Source organism: Mus caroli, chromosome 8 (assembly GCF_900094665.2).
Source record: "Mus caroli chromosome 8, CAROLI_EIJ_v1.1, whole genome shotgun sequence".
Classification (NCBI taxonomy): domain Eukaryota; kingdom Metazoa; phylum Chordata; class Mammalia; order Rodentia; family Muridae; genus Mus; species Mus caroli.
Window position 1 is genome coordinate 83,577,154 of NC_034577.1, and position 10,859 is coordinate 83,588,012.

The 10,859-nt window shown below is 44.7% G+C and overlaps 1 non-coding gene across 1 annotated transcript; it reads left to right on the plus strand.

The window, feature by feature from the left end:
- The first annotated feature begins 2,563 nt into the window (after positions 1 to 2,563).
- On the plus strand, positions 2,564 to 2,667 carry LOC115031878. The gene has a single exon (XR_003837514.1). It is a non-coding gene; the product is annotated as a U6 spliceosomal RNA (small nuclear RNA).
- The last annotated feature ends 8,192 nt before the right edge of the window (positions 2,668 to 10,859 follow it).

The following is a 10,859-nucleotide window of genomic DNA, read 5'->3' on the forward strand; positions in this document are numbered from 1 at the left end:
GCTGACAAAAATCTGGTGGCCAGCCAGTCCCCTACTGACCCTTTTATCCCTGGGACTTAACCAGCCCTCACTTCATCTTGGACAAAGTCATAGATGAACTGTGATTATTGGACTCTGTAAAACGATCAATAAATATTTGTTGAATTGTGCTGAATCAATTGGACTTTTATTTACTTGTTAACTCCCAAAGCCAATGGCAAACCCTGAGTCAAGGCCCTTTGGATATGCTAATGAGACAGTTACATTGACCGGGCCATCAATTTAGGATGCTATGGATCTGCTGCTGGTGGTGACTAGGCAGGGACTGGTTACCATAGATCAGCCAGGGCTGTGGGACTCTGCTGAAGATGTGAAGGGAGAGATGGCTTTGATTGGCTGACCCTTTCTTGCTCTGATGGCCAATCTCAATGCTCGGTCTTATGTATACGTGAAAGAAGATTCTCTGTCATCTGGGGGATTGCGCTCCTCTTGTGTCCTAACTTTTCAGGGAAGATTCTTCATTGCTTGCCAACTCAAAGCCTTCTGTGATTCCCAAGGGGAGCTAATGTTCCCGAGATCTTTATGCTTTTTCATCCTTCCTTCAAAACGGAATTAAGTTGTGTTTGTTATTGCTTGAATTGAAATGGGCTCTAATTCACTTTGTTGGTTAGCTTACTTTCAAAATCAAAACCGGTTTCCTGCTGCTTATTTAAAGGGGGAAAAAAAAAGCCAAGAAGAGCATAAACGCTCAGTGGTCAGATCAAGTTTCTACTGTTACATTTATTCATTTCCTGTAAGATGATCATGCTATCTGTTTCACAGAGCAATGGAGACATGTCTGAAGATGTGGGAAGGAAGAGCTGGCTCACATAAGTCCCATTACACCTTTAAGACAACCTCTGGGAAGAGACAAAGACCCTACAGAGATGAGGGCCAACTGTGCAGCAGAAACAACCAGCATTTGCCACATCAGTTGATTTTCACACCAGTGCTGTGAATTGATTTTTTTTTGGTCAGCTGTGACCATGGTAGCCAGGCAGGGCCACCAAAATTGCTAGAGTAATATAAATAAAACATAGAAGTCAGGGGTTGTATAATGTGTTGGTTGGGTTGCTTTGTTTTTGTTTTGTTTAGTTTTTGTCTTGTTTTGTTTTGTTTTTGGTCATATTGACACAAACCTAGACATATCTGGAAAGAGGGATTCTAATTGATAATTGTTGCCATAGGATTGGTTTGAAAGAAAGCCTGTGGTGTGTTTTCTGATGACTGATCGCTATGGGAGGGCCCAGTCATCCAGAAGCCAACAGCGCTGGAAAGTGGAAGTGGTCCTGGGTGGTATAACAAGGCATGTTGAGCAAACCATGGGGAGCAAGTCAGTAAACAGCATCCCTCTTCATCAGCTCCGGCCTCCAGATTCCTGCCTTGACTACCCCGATGATGGACTGTGCCAGAGGCTGAAACAGCCGCTTCCCTTCTCCAACTGCTTTTGGTCATGGTGTCTCTTCGAACAATAGAGAGCCCAACTCAGATACAGGATCTCCAGTTGTTCTGCTCAGGGACCACATCTGTCAAAACCAGTCACCTAATTATGTTGATTTTAAAAAGAGAGAGGACGTGTGACCCTTTCTTATGTTAGAAAGAGAAAGAGCCAGAAATAGTGGTGGGTGGCAGAAATAACTGCCAAAAGGTACCAGAACTGTCCAGCAAAATCTTGACACGGGAAATCTGGACATTGGCTGAAGGTCCTAAGCTCTACCAGTCCCTATTTTCCCACTTTGCTCTCCCTTTTCTCAACTTTACCCTCTCACTCTGTCTACTCTGTCATCCCTGGGTAAGGTGAGGTACCACGTCTGACTCTCACTGACATTCTCTGAGAGCCTCTCAAGTCTGTATCTGTCAAGAGCTAGAGTGAAGAGCTCCTCTAGCAGGAAACTCAAAAGGACAAAGGACTTGAACAGATATTTTACAAAGAAGACAGATGGATGCCCACAGACACAGCGCTCAGCATCATCAGGAAAATGAAAGCTAATAGAATATTGACATCCCACCACACACCCACTGAGATGGTTAAAACTAAAGAGAATGATATTGACAAATGTGGACAAGCATGTGGAGCACCCTGAATGCTCATCCTTGGGGAGCATGGGAGATGATACCTCACTTTAGGGAAAGGTGTGGGGTTTTATATACATAACTGAACAGACGATGGCTTTACACCACTGAACTTACAGTAGCAATAGCATTTCAGTTCTAGACATTTACCCAAGAGACACAGAGTCACATGATTTCTAAATGAATTGGCAGAGGGGTGGAGCGATAGATAGTTCAATGGTTAAGAGTGCTTGCTTTCAGAGGATTCAAATCCGGTTCCCAGAACCTACATGGAGTGGCTCACCACAACCATCTTTAGCTTCCACTCTAGGGGTCCCACACCCTCTTCTACCCTCCCATGGTAGTCACATGGATGTGATATGCACAAGCATAGGCAGGCACACACACACACACACACACATACACACACACCGTGCATACATGCCCACCCATCCATCCACACACAGAGGGTATGTATAGAAATTAAAGTTGTGTGCTCAGTTCAGCAGCATATATACTAAAATTGGAACAATACAGAGATTAGCATGGCCCCTGTGCAAGGATGACACACAAATTTGTGAAATGTTCCATATTCTTATCATAGGATCACAGGATCTCAGGAGCTTGGTCCTACCAGGATTTCGGGATCCCAGAGGCAGCTTGACTCCCAGGAGTTCTTACACACAGGATCTCAGGATCAAAGGATCACAGAGACAGTTGTACTCTAAGGAGTTCTGACACAACCAAGATAACAGGAGGAACAAGCTCCAGTCAGAGACAGTGAGTGCAGGTAGCACTAGAGATAACCAGAAGGCAAAAGGCAAGCACAAGAACATAAGCAACAGAAACCAAGATTACACCACAGCAAGTCCTGGATACACTATGACATCGGAAAAGCAAGATTCAGATTTAAAATCACTTCTCATGATAATGATAGAGGACCTTAAGAAGGATATAAACAACTTCCTTAAAGAAAGAGAGGAGAACACAGGTAAACAGTTAGAAGCCCTTAAAGAGGAAACACAAAAATCCCTTAAAGAATTAAAAGAAGGGCTGATGAGATGGCTCAGTGGGTAAGAGCACCCGACTGCTCTTCCGAAGTTTTGGAGTTCAAATCCCAGCAACCACATGGTGGCTCACAACCATCCGTAACAAGATCTGACTCCGTCTTCTGGAGTGTCTGAAGACAGCTACAGTGTACTTACATATAATAAATAAATGAATCTTTTTTAAAAAAAGAATTACAAGAAAACGCAACCAAACAGATAAAAGAATTAAACCAAACCATCCAAGATCTAAAAATGGAAGTAAGAACAATAAAGAAATCACAAAGGGAGACAACCCTGGAGTTAGAAAACCTAGGAAAGAGATCAAGAGTCATAGATGCAAACATCACCAACAGAATACAAGAGATAGAAGAGAATCTCAGGGGCAGAAGATACCATAGGAAACACTGACATAACAGTCAAGGAAAATGCAAAATGCAAAAAGCTCCTAACCCAAAACATCCAGGAAATCCAGGACACAATGAGAAGACAAAATCTAAGGATAATAGGTGTAGAAGAGAGTGAAGATTCCCAACTTAAAGGGCCAGTAAATATCTTCAACAAAATTATAAAGTGTTAGTCTGTCTGAAGCACTATAATTCATACAGTCACCACCCCCCCTCAAATCCCGCTGTTTACAATTAGAAAAATGGATAAACAAACCAAGATATGATCTGATAACATAATTAAGCAACAAAAGGAAGTGATTGTTGGTATAAAAAAACTAAATAAGTCCTCAAAACGTGACGCTCAATGAAGTGACTTTATTCTATGAAGGATATAGTGTTTGAGTGCACTGAGCATTAAGGAAGTTCTGCAATGGGTGAAATTAATTCTTGGTTCTTCTTCTTCTTCTTCTTCTTCTTCTTCTTCTTCTTCTTCTTCTTCTTCTTCTTCTTCTTCTTCTTCTTCTTCTTCTTCTTCTTCTTCTTCTTGTTTTTCAAGATAGGGTTTCTCTGTATAGCCCTGGCTGTCCTGGAACTCACTCTGTAGACCAGGCTGGCCTCGAACTCAGAAATCCAGCTGCCTCTGCCTCTCTAGTGCTGGGATTAAAGGCGTGCGCCACCACACCCAGCGTGATTCTTCTTTTTAATGGAAGAATCCTTGCTTCTGTGGTATAGAGTCAGAAAGAACATGGGAAGAAGAAGGAGAGAAGCTGGGTGGGACCTCATAATCTCTGTCTGGAGGGGATGTCTGCTCTGTGGTATAAATGCATTTGTTGAAAACATACAACACACATATAACACACCTGTCATAAGTCACTGTAAATACTTAGAATGCTATTGGTAAATCTTAAGCCCCACTGAGCAACATTCAGGCTTAGATATGTTTAGGGCTAGATTTTACGGATGCCTAAAACTCGCTCTGTGGTACACAGCAATGAAAGTTAGTGAGATGAACTGGTGGGGTATAGAGGACAGTTTACAGTAAGCAAATGTAGTAAGAGTTTGCATGTAGAGTCTGGGTGGTGTGCCATTGAGAGTTTGCACATAATTTCTTCAAGCCGTGCAAGGGAGGAAGATGTCCCATGGGTTCTTGGACTTAGCCCTGCTTGACTGAGGCCAAATTTTGCCATGCATTTGCTGTGTGGCTTGAACAAGATTCTTAGACACATTGGGTTTTCTTCCTGGAGGAGCTGTGAATATTAAGACAGATCAAATGTATTAAAATATATATATACTCATTCTCCAGTAAATACCAGGTCATTTCAGGCCTTAAATTATTCTTCTGCTGGTCTGACTTCCTGAAGATGAATAGTCTGAGGGCATCTTTGCTTTGTCATTCCAAAAGCCTAAGTCTGCAGTGTGAGTGGGAACTCCTATTCACTTAAGTCAGTGCCAGGCACACAGTGGACAGGATCCATGGGGCTGCCTGGCCATACATGGTGACACACAGTCTCTGAACAACAGCCACCAGAGGGGGACTCACAGGAAGCAGGTTGAAGAGGACTCTGGTGAAATGAGCAGTCAACACTGCTCATTTGGCCCTTTTTTCCTGAGCTGCTGGGGGTTTGGAGGAGGGCGCTGAGGGGAGATGGTGGCCAGGACTAGTGGTAGCTGTGGAGACAGGCTACGTGCCTCTGTGTGCCTCTGTGTGTGTGTGTGTGTGTGTGTGTGTGTGTGTGTGTGTTGGTGTCTGATTGTCCATGTCTGTCTGTCTATGTGTCTGTCTCCAAAGCAACTCGTTCCTTCCCTCTGCACATACTAGAAACACGGGGCTCTGTTAAATGTGCAGTAGCCAGGCCCCTAGATGCAGTTCCTTTTACCTTTTACAAAGCTGAAGTGAGGATGTTCAAGAAAATATTGTTGATTCATGTCTTAGCTGTATTTAATACAACCACTGCCTTTAAGCTGGGGGAGGAAGGAGGTGGCTGAGGACCATTCGCAGAGCTATAAAAGCCACAAGTATATTACATGCAATAGACTGACTAAAATCTGTCCCAGGCCCACATTAGTGGAAGCCCATCATCTCCCTCTTGTCAGAACATCAGATATAAAAGGGTCTCCTGAAATGGGCAGTGTGACCCTGGCAGACCAGCCAGGCAGCAATATCCTGTCACCTGTAATTAGAGCCCCCCAAATTCAACTTCCAAAACAGGGCATGGGTCTCCAGAGAGCCATTGCTGGATTGTTTGTTTGTTTTTGATTAAGCCACCTTCTCAGTCGGTCATTAGCATCATCAGGAAAAGTTGTCGCTCATCAACAGTTCCTTAGATGTGTGAATAGTAATTTAGTACAGCGACCTTAGAGTACATAAAATCCAGGCATACTGGCTGTGCCATCTGAACCTCTCAGCCTCTTTTATGTCATCTGTAAAATGGAGCTGGAAACCTCAAGCACCCTTTGGCAAGGTGACTGAGAGGGTTAAAAGTGATGCTAAGGCGCCAGGCACTGCACTAAGCTCCCAGTAGCATTGGTATGCTAATGACGTGGGTATAATGATGATGGATGGCCCTGGCTGCTGGGGTTAAGGAGTCTTCAGGATGCTAGCGGGAGGTCCAGCTTTGCTTGCAAATAGCTCTGATACAGAATAGAGAGGTAGGTGATCAGAGAGGTCTGAACAGTAGGGCAAGGGGCCACCCATGGGCGGGGCGGGCAGGGGATGCTGAAAGTAAAGTGCTTGTGAGTTGGCTTTGGAGAAAATGCATGTGGACTGAGCCTAGAAAAATGGGAGAGCTGAGGACAGGACTGCGGTGCTCAGGGTGATCCACAGAGAGCCACCTGTACCTTCTCACAACCCAAGATCTTGCAGGCCTGGGTTGCCAGGCATTGGTGTTTAATTTGCACCCAGATGCCCGAGAAGTCTTGGTGTAAGAACTGGAACAGGACTCCACCCTTCCTTTTCTAGGAAAAGAGGCACAGATGGATGGATGGATGGATGGATGGATGGATGGATGGATGAATTGATGGATGGACACAAAGCTGGATGCATGAATGGGTGAGTGGATGGATTGGATTGATGGATGGACAGATAGATGAATAAATGGATGGGTGAGTGGGTGGGTGGATGATGGATGGACGGGTGGATGGACAGCACTCAGACTGCATCTGGAAAGGACAGCTGAGGATAGGTGGAGGAGATCCTTAAGCCACGGGCTTAGCTTAAATCTCTAGCATCTCATGAATTAGCATGAAGTCCTAGAGTTGAGGACTGAGTTCAAATTTCCTCCTGCCCACTGTCCCCTTCCCATCAGCTGTGTGACCTTGAACAAATATCTGCACTTCTCTGGGCTTCAGTGGTTTGCTTCTGTGTGGGAATAATGGCTCTTGTCTTGTAGGATATTTGAAGCTTAAATGGATGAGCTGGGATCTCTTAAGCTGTAGTGCTGGTACTGGGTACAGAACAGGTATGTCTTTGAAGTTGTATAGTTTTAGGATAACACCCTTTCTCCATCTCTGGTTCTGTCATGTGCTGGTTATGTTTCCTGGTCAGATGACTGACCCAAGGAAACTGGGGTGAAGGAAGCCTCTGGGTGCTGGGTGCTCTGGGTGCTGGGTGCTCTGGGTGCTGAGTGCTGGGTGCTCTGGGTGCTGAGTGATGAGTGGTGTAATTGAGAACTGGATGCTAGATAGAGCATCTATCAGTCTGAGGGTACAGGAGCCCACCCTGGGATTGGCTGACATCCACTTACCTTCTTGTCTTGCCCAGTATGTACCATTGTCTAAGGGTCATTGAAAAAAAGCACAGCTTGTCCTAGTCTTAGTCTGGAGTTGCCATGTGAGTCTTCGTGGAGGGCCTTTGATGGATGGCCATAGTCAAAATATGCCTTCCTCCAATGCTCCATCACTTGTGGACTCCCTCTCAAGTCCCTGACTCTGCAGTGAAAGCCCGGTGTGCCCCACCTTCTCTTCACTCACCTTGAGACTCCAAAACCTAAGTGAGAAACCACCTTTTTGCACTCAATCATAACAAGCCACCTTGATCATAAATTAAGTTATAATGCCTGTGCCTACCAGATGAGCTAGCAAGAAACCTCTTGGCCTTGCCATAAATTAACTCGTTGATCAAATTTTAAATGAATTATAAAAGTTGAAAATTAAATCTGGCTAAATTAGGGGCTTCCCCTGTTATTTGAAAGAAGCTGGGGCTGCCAGCTTTGAGCTCAGAGCTCTGCAGACTCTCAGACCAAACTTCTGCAATCAACTTCCTGCCCGTACATCCTCAGCCACACCCTCCAGAGCCACACATCACTTGGCTTGTGGTGGCTCAACATCAGCCAAAATGTCCCAGTAATTTTGACAGTGAATGGCCTCTCTGCATGTTGAGCAAAGGCACTTTGACTTATTAAGTTTTAGCTCTTTATGTTGATTTATACAGAAGTTGAGAGAATAGGAAGGTGACTCCACATATCCGCCATATTGAATCACTGGGCAGTACAGGAAATAGCCAGGGTTATTGCATGCTAAACTTCCCACAGGCTGCTTCGTCTCTGATTTGCTTGTTTCTGGGAAGGTTAACAGAAACAAAGACACCACCCAGCATCTTTGTGTATGAAATTATGAATCCCTTTGAGAAGGTAATGAAGAGACAATCATGATGTTGATATTGTTTTGGAAAAAGAGAAATGGAAACTTTGAAAAGACCCTTGCATGTCAAAAGCTGGTGGGAACTTCAACACATGTAGAGTCTAAAGCAGTGATTATCAACTTTCCTAATGCTGCGACCCTTTGATACAGTTCCTCATGTTGTAGTGACCCCCCCAACCACAGAAGTATTTCATTGCTGTTTCATAACTGTTAAGAATTGTAATGTAAATATCTGTTTTCTGATGGTCTTCCGTGACCTCTGTAAAAGGGTTGTTCTACCTCCAAAGAGCTCATGACCCTCACTTTGAAAACTGCTAGTAAGGAGAATGGTCATTGTTTTGAATAGGCCCCTTCAGTCGCTTGAGGTTAACCCATCCCCATATTACCATCATACAGACCCAGAACTGTGCACATAGAGCATAGTTAAGATGGAGAGGCCTTCCCACTCCTAGCTAGCAGAGTTGGGATCCAGAGCTTCCCATAGGCTGTAGGGAAGAGACAGGGAAGGAAGTCACGAGTAGCAAGGAGTGAGATGAAACAGTGCTTTCCTAGGGAGATACCAAGTGTGGGCTGACTAATCCTCATATCAGTCTACCACGGGATGTAGGATCTCTCAGCCAGTCCCCAGAGAATGACCCAGGGGCCATTGTTGCCTCCTCTTGGCTGGCTGCCATATTGAAAATGGCAAGGCAAGAGTGGGGGCTGAAGAAATAACTTCATGAAGAGGCTCTGAGTAGATTTCATATTTACCCATGCTATCTTAAACGGGAAGACATTGGGATCAATGAGACTCGGAGCCCTAGGGGAGGATGCAATCAATCTGATAAAACACACCGAGAGATACTGTTGCCATCTTGCCTTCTGGCGTCTATACTTCTATGATGCCACATGAGGAGGTCAGAGGTACAGTTTCTGAGCTTCAAGCTCAGATGTGGCTCATGGTCATGGTGGTACAGATTTAAGGGTGATACCCAGTATTCTGGACAGAGATTGTGTTGTAGACTGGATGTGAAATGTGCTCTAGAGGCCTGAGCTTTGAGGTGTTGGTCCCTTGGCTGGCTGTGCTATGTTGGGAGCTTGTGGGAACTTTGGGAGGTGGGACCTTGCAGGGGCAAGTAGTCACTGGAGATGAGCCTTACAGGGCCATATCATCCCTTGTTTCTTCCTGTATTGTTTTCTCTCTTATCTACCCTGGAGTGATTACCCTGCTAATACACCACCATTATGTCCTGCCCAGTGTGTGAGACCAAACTCCCATGGCTTGAAACCCCTGAAACCATGAGCCAAAATAAAATTCACCTCACCTAAGTTGCTTCTGCCACACGCGTTGTTCATAGCCCTGATGCAAGTCAGTAAGACAGACACTATACAGCTATTGCTGTTCTCATGACTTCTTCTGGTCAATGTTTGCAGCTACAGCCCATGAGTGGGCATCAAATTCAAGGGAGTGGTCCACAATGGGCATTAAAAGCATGATGCATATAGGTTACTAGGAGAGATCACTGGTCCTCAAGTACATCTTCAAAGGACTCCTTTGCACTCGCTCCCTCCTTCTCTCTGTAGCTAAGATTAGGAGGGAATATCAGAGGGACTGGACATGTCCTGGGGGAAGATCACAAAGCAACTCTCAAAGCAAGAGAGGATGATGCCGGAGACAGCCATTTTATACTAGCTCCCCTTTATCGCAAGTAGGTATTGTATACTGGCTCCCCTTTATCATAAGTAGGTTTTGTTTTGATACAGTGCAAGTCAAAGAGTGAACTCCAAATCCTGAAAGCCCAAGATCAAAGGATTCTGACTCCTTTCCACAAGCTCCTGGCCACTTGGTGGCAGGTGAGCTTCCAGGTACCCCAGATCACAACTAGAGGTGCCGGAGAGGAAGGCAATGCAGACAGAAACAGCTCTAATTATCCAGAGCTGGCTTGAAGAGGTGCCAGTGTTGACTGGCCACTAAGCCTGGGAAGACAGAGAGTGACACAGGAGTTATTTAGAATAAGCAAAGCCCCTCTTCAATCAACCCTTCAAGATAATTAGAAAGCAAAAGGACAGTTCATTAATGATCTCACAGCCAGGGCCTCAACTACTGCCTTTGCTTTAATTTGCTCTTTCCAGGCAAAGGAAACACAGAACTTTCACAGTTTTGCACTGTGATTCATTGTTTTTTTTTTGTTTTTTTGTTTTGAAAACAAACAAACAAACAAACAAACAAACATTCTACATTGCAAGCGTGCATAGACACATACAGGTGCGCATACACATGGAAACATCACTGTGCAAAATCCTGAAACAAATATTATGTATTCGTGTTATGTACAATGTATTCTGATCATTTATTTTCCAGATAAGCCTATGTTGTTTTCAATGCCTGCAGTGGACTATTCCCTTCCATTTGATATCCATTCATGGGATGTAGCCGCCACTGGCTACAATTCATCTTGGTATTTCTGCAGAAGCACTCCAAGGTAGACACTTTCCTTTTGGCTTTGCCCTTTGCCTAGAGCTGGAGCCTAAGGTACATTGGGACTGAGCTATTGTTCCAGGCCATTGTGTTGCAGTTAAAAGAAAGCCCATGAGAGGTCACACAATGATGAGGGTGCAGAAATGGTGTCTGCAGCTGAGCAGAATAGCAACGGGAAAACCCTGACATGCAGGAGCAGAGGAGCCTTGAGCTGCTGCAACACCTGAGTCCTCTAGGGAGTCTAGAGTCACACCAACT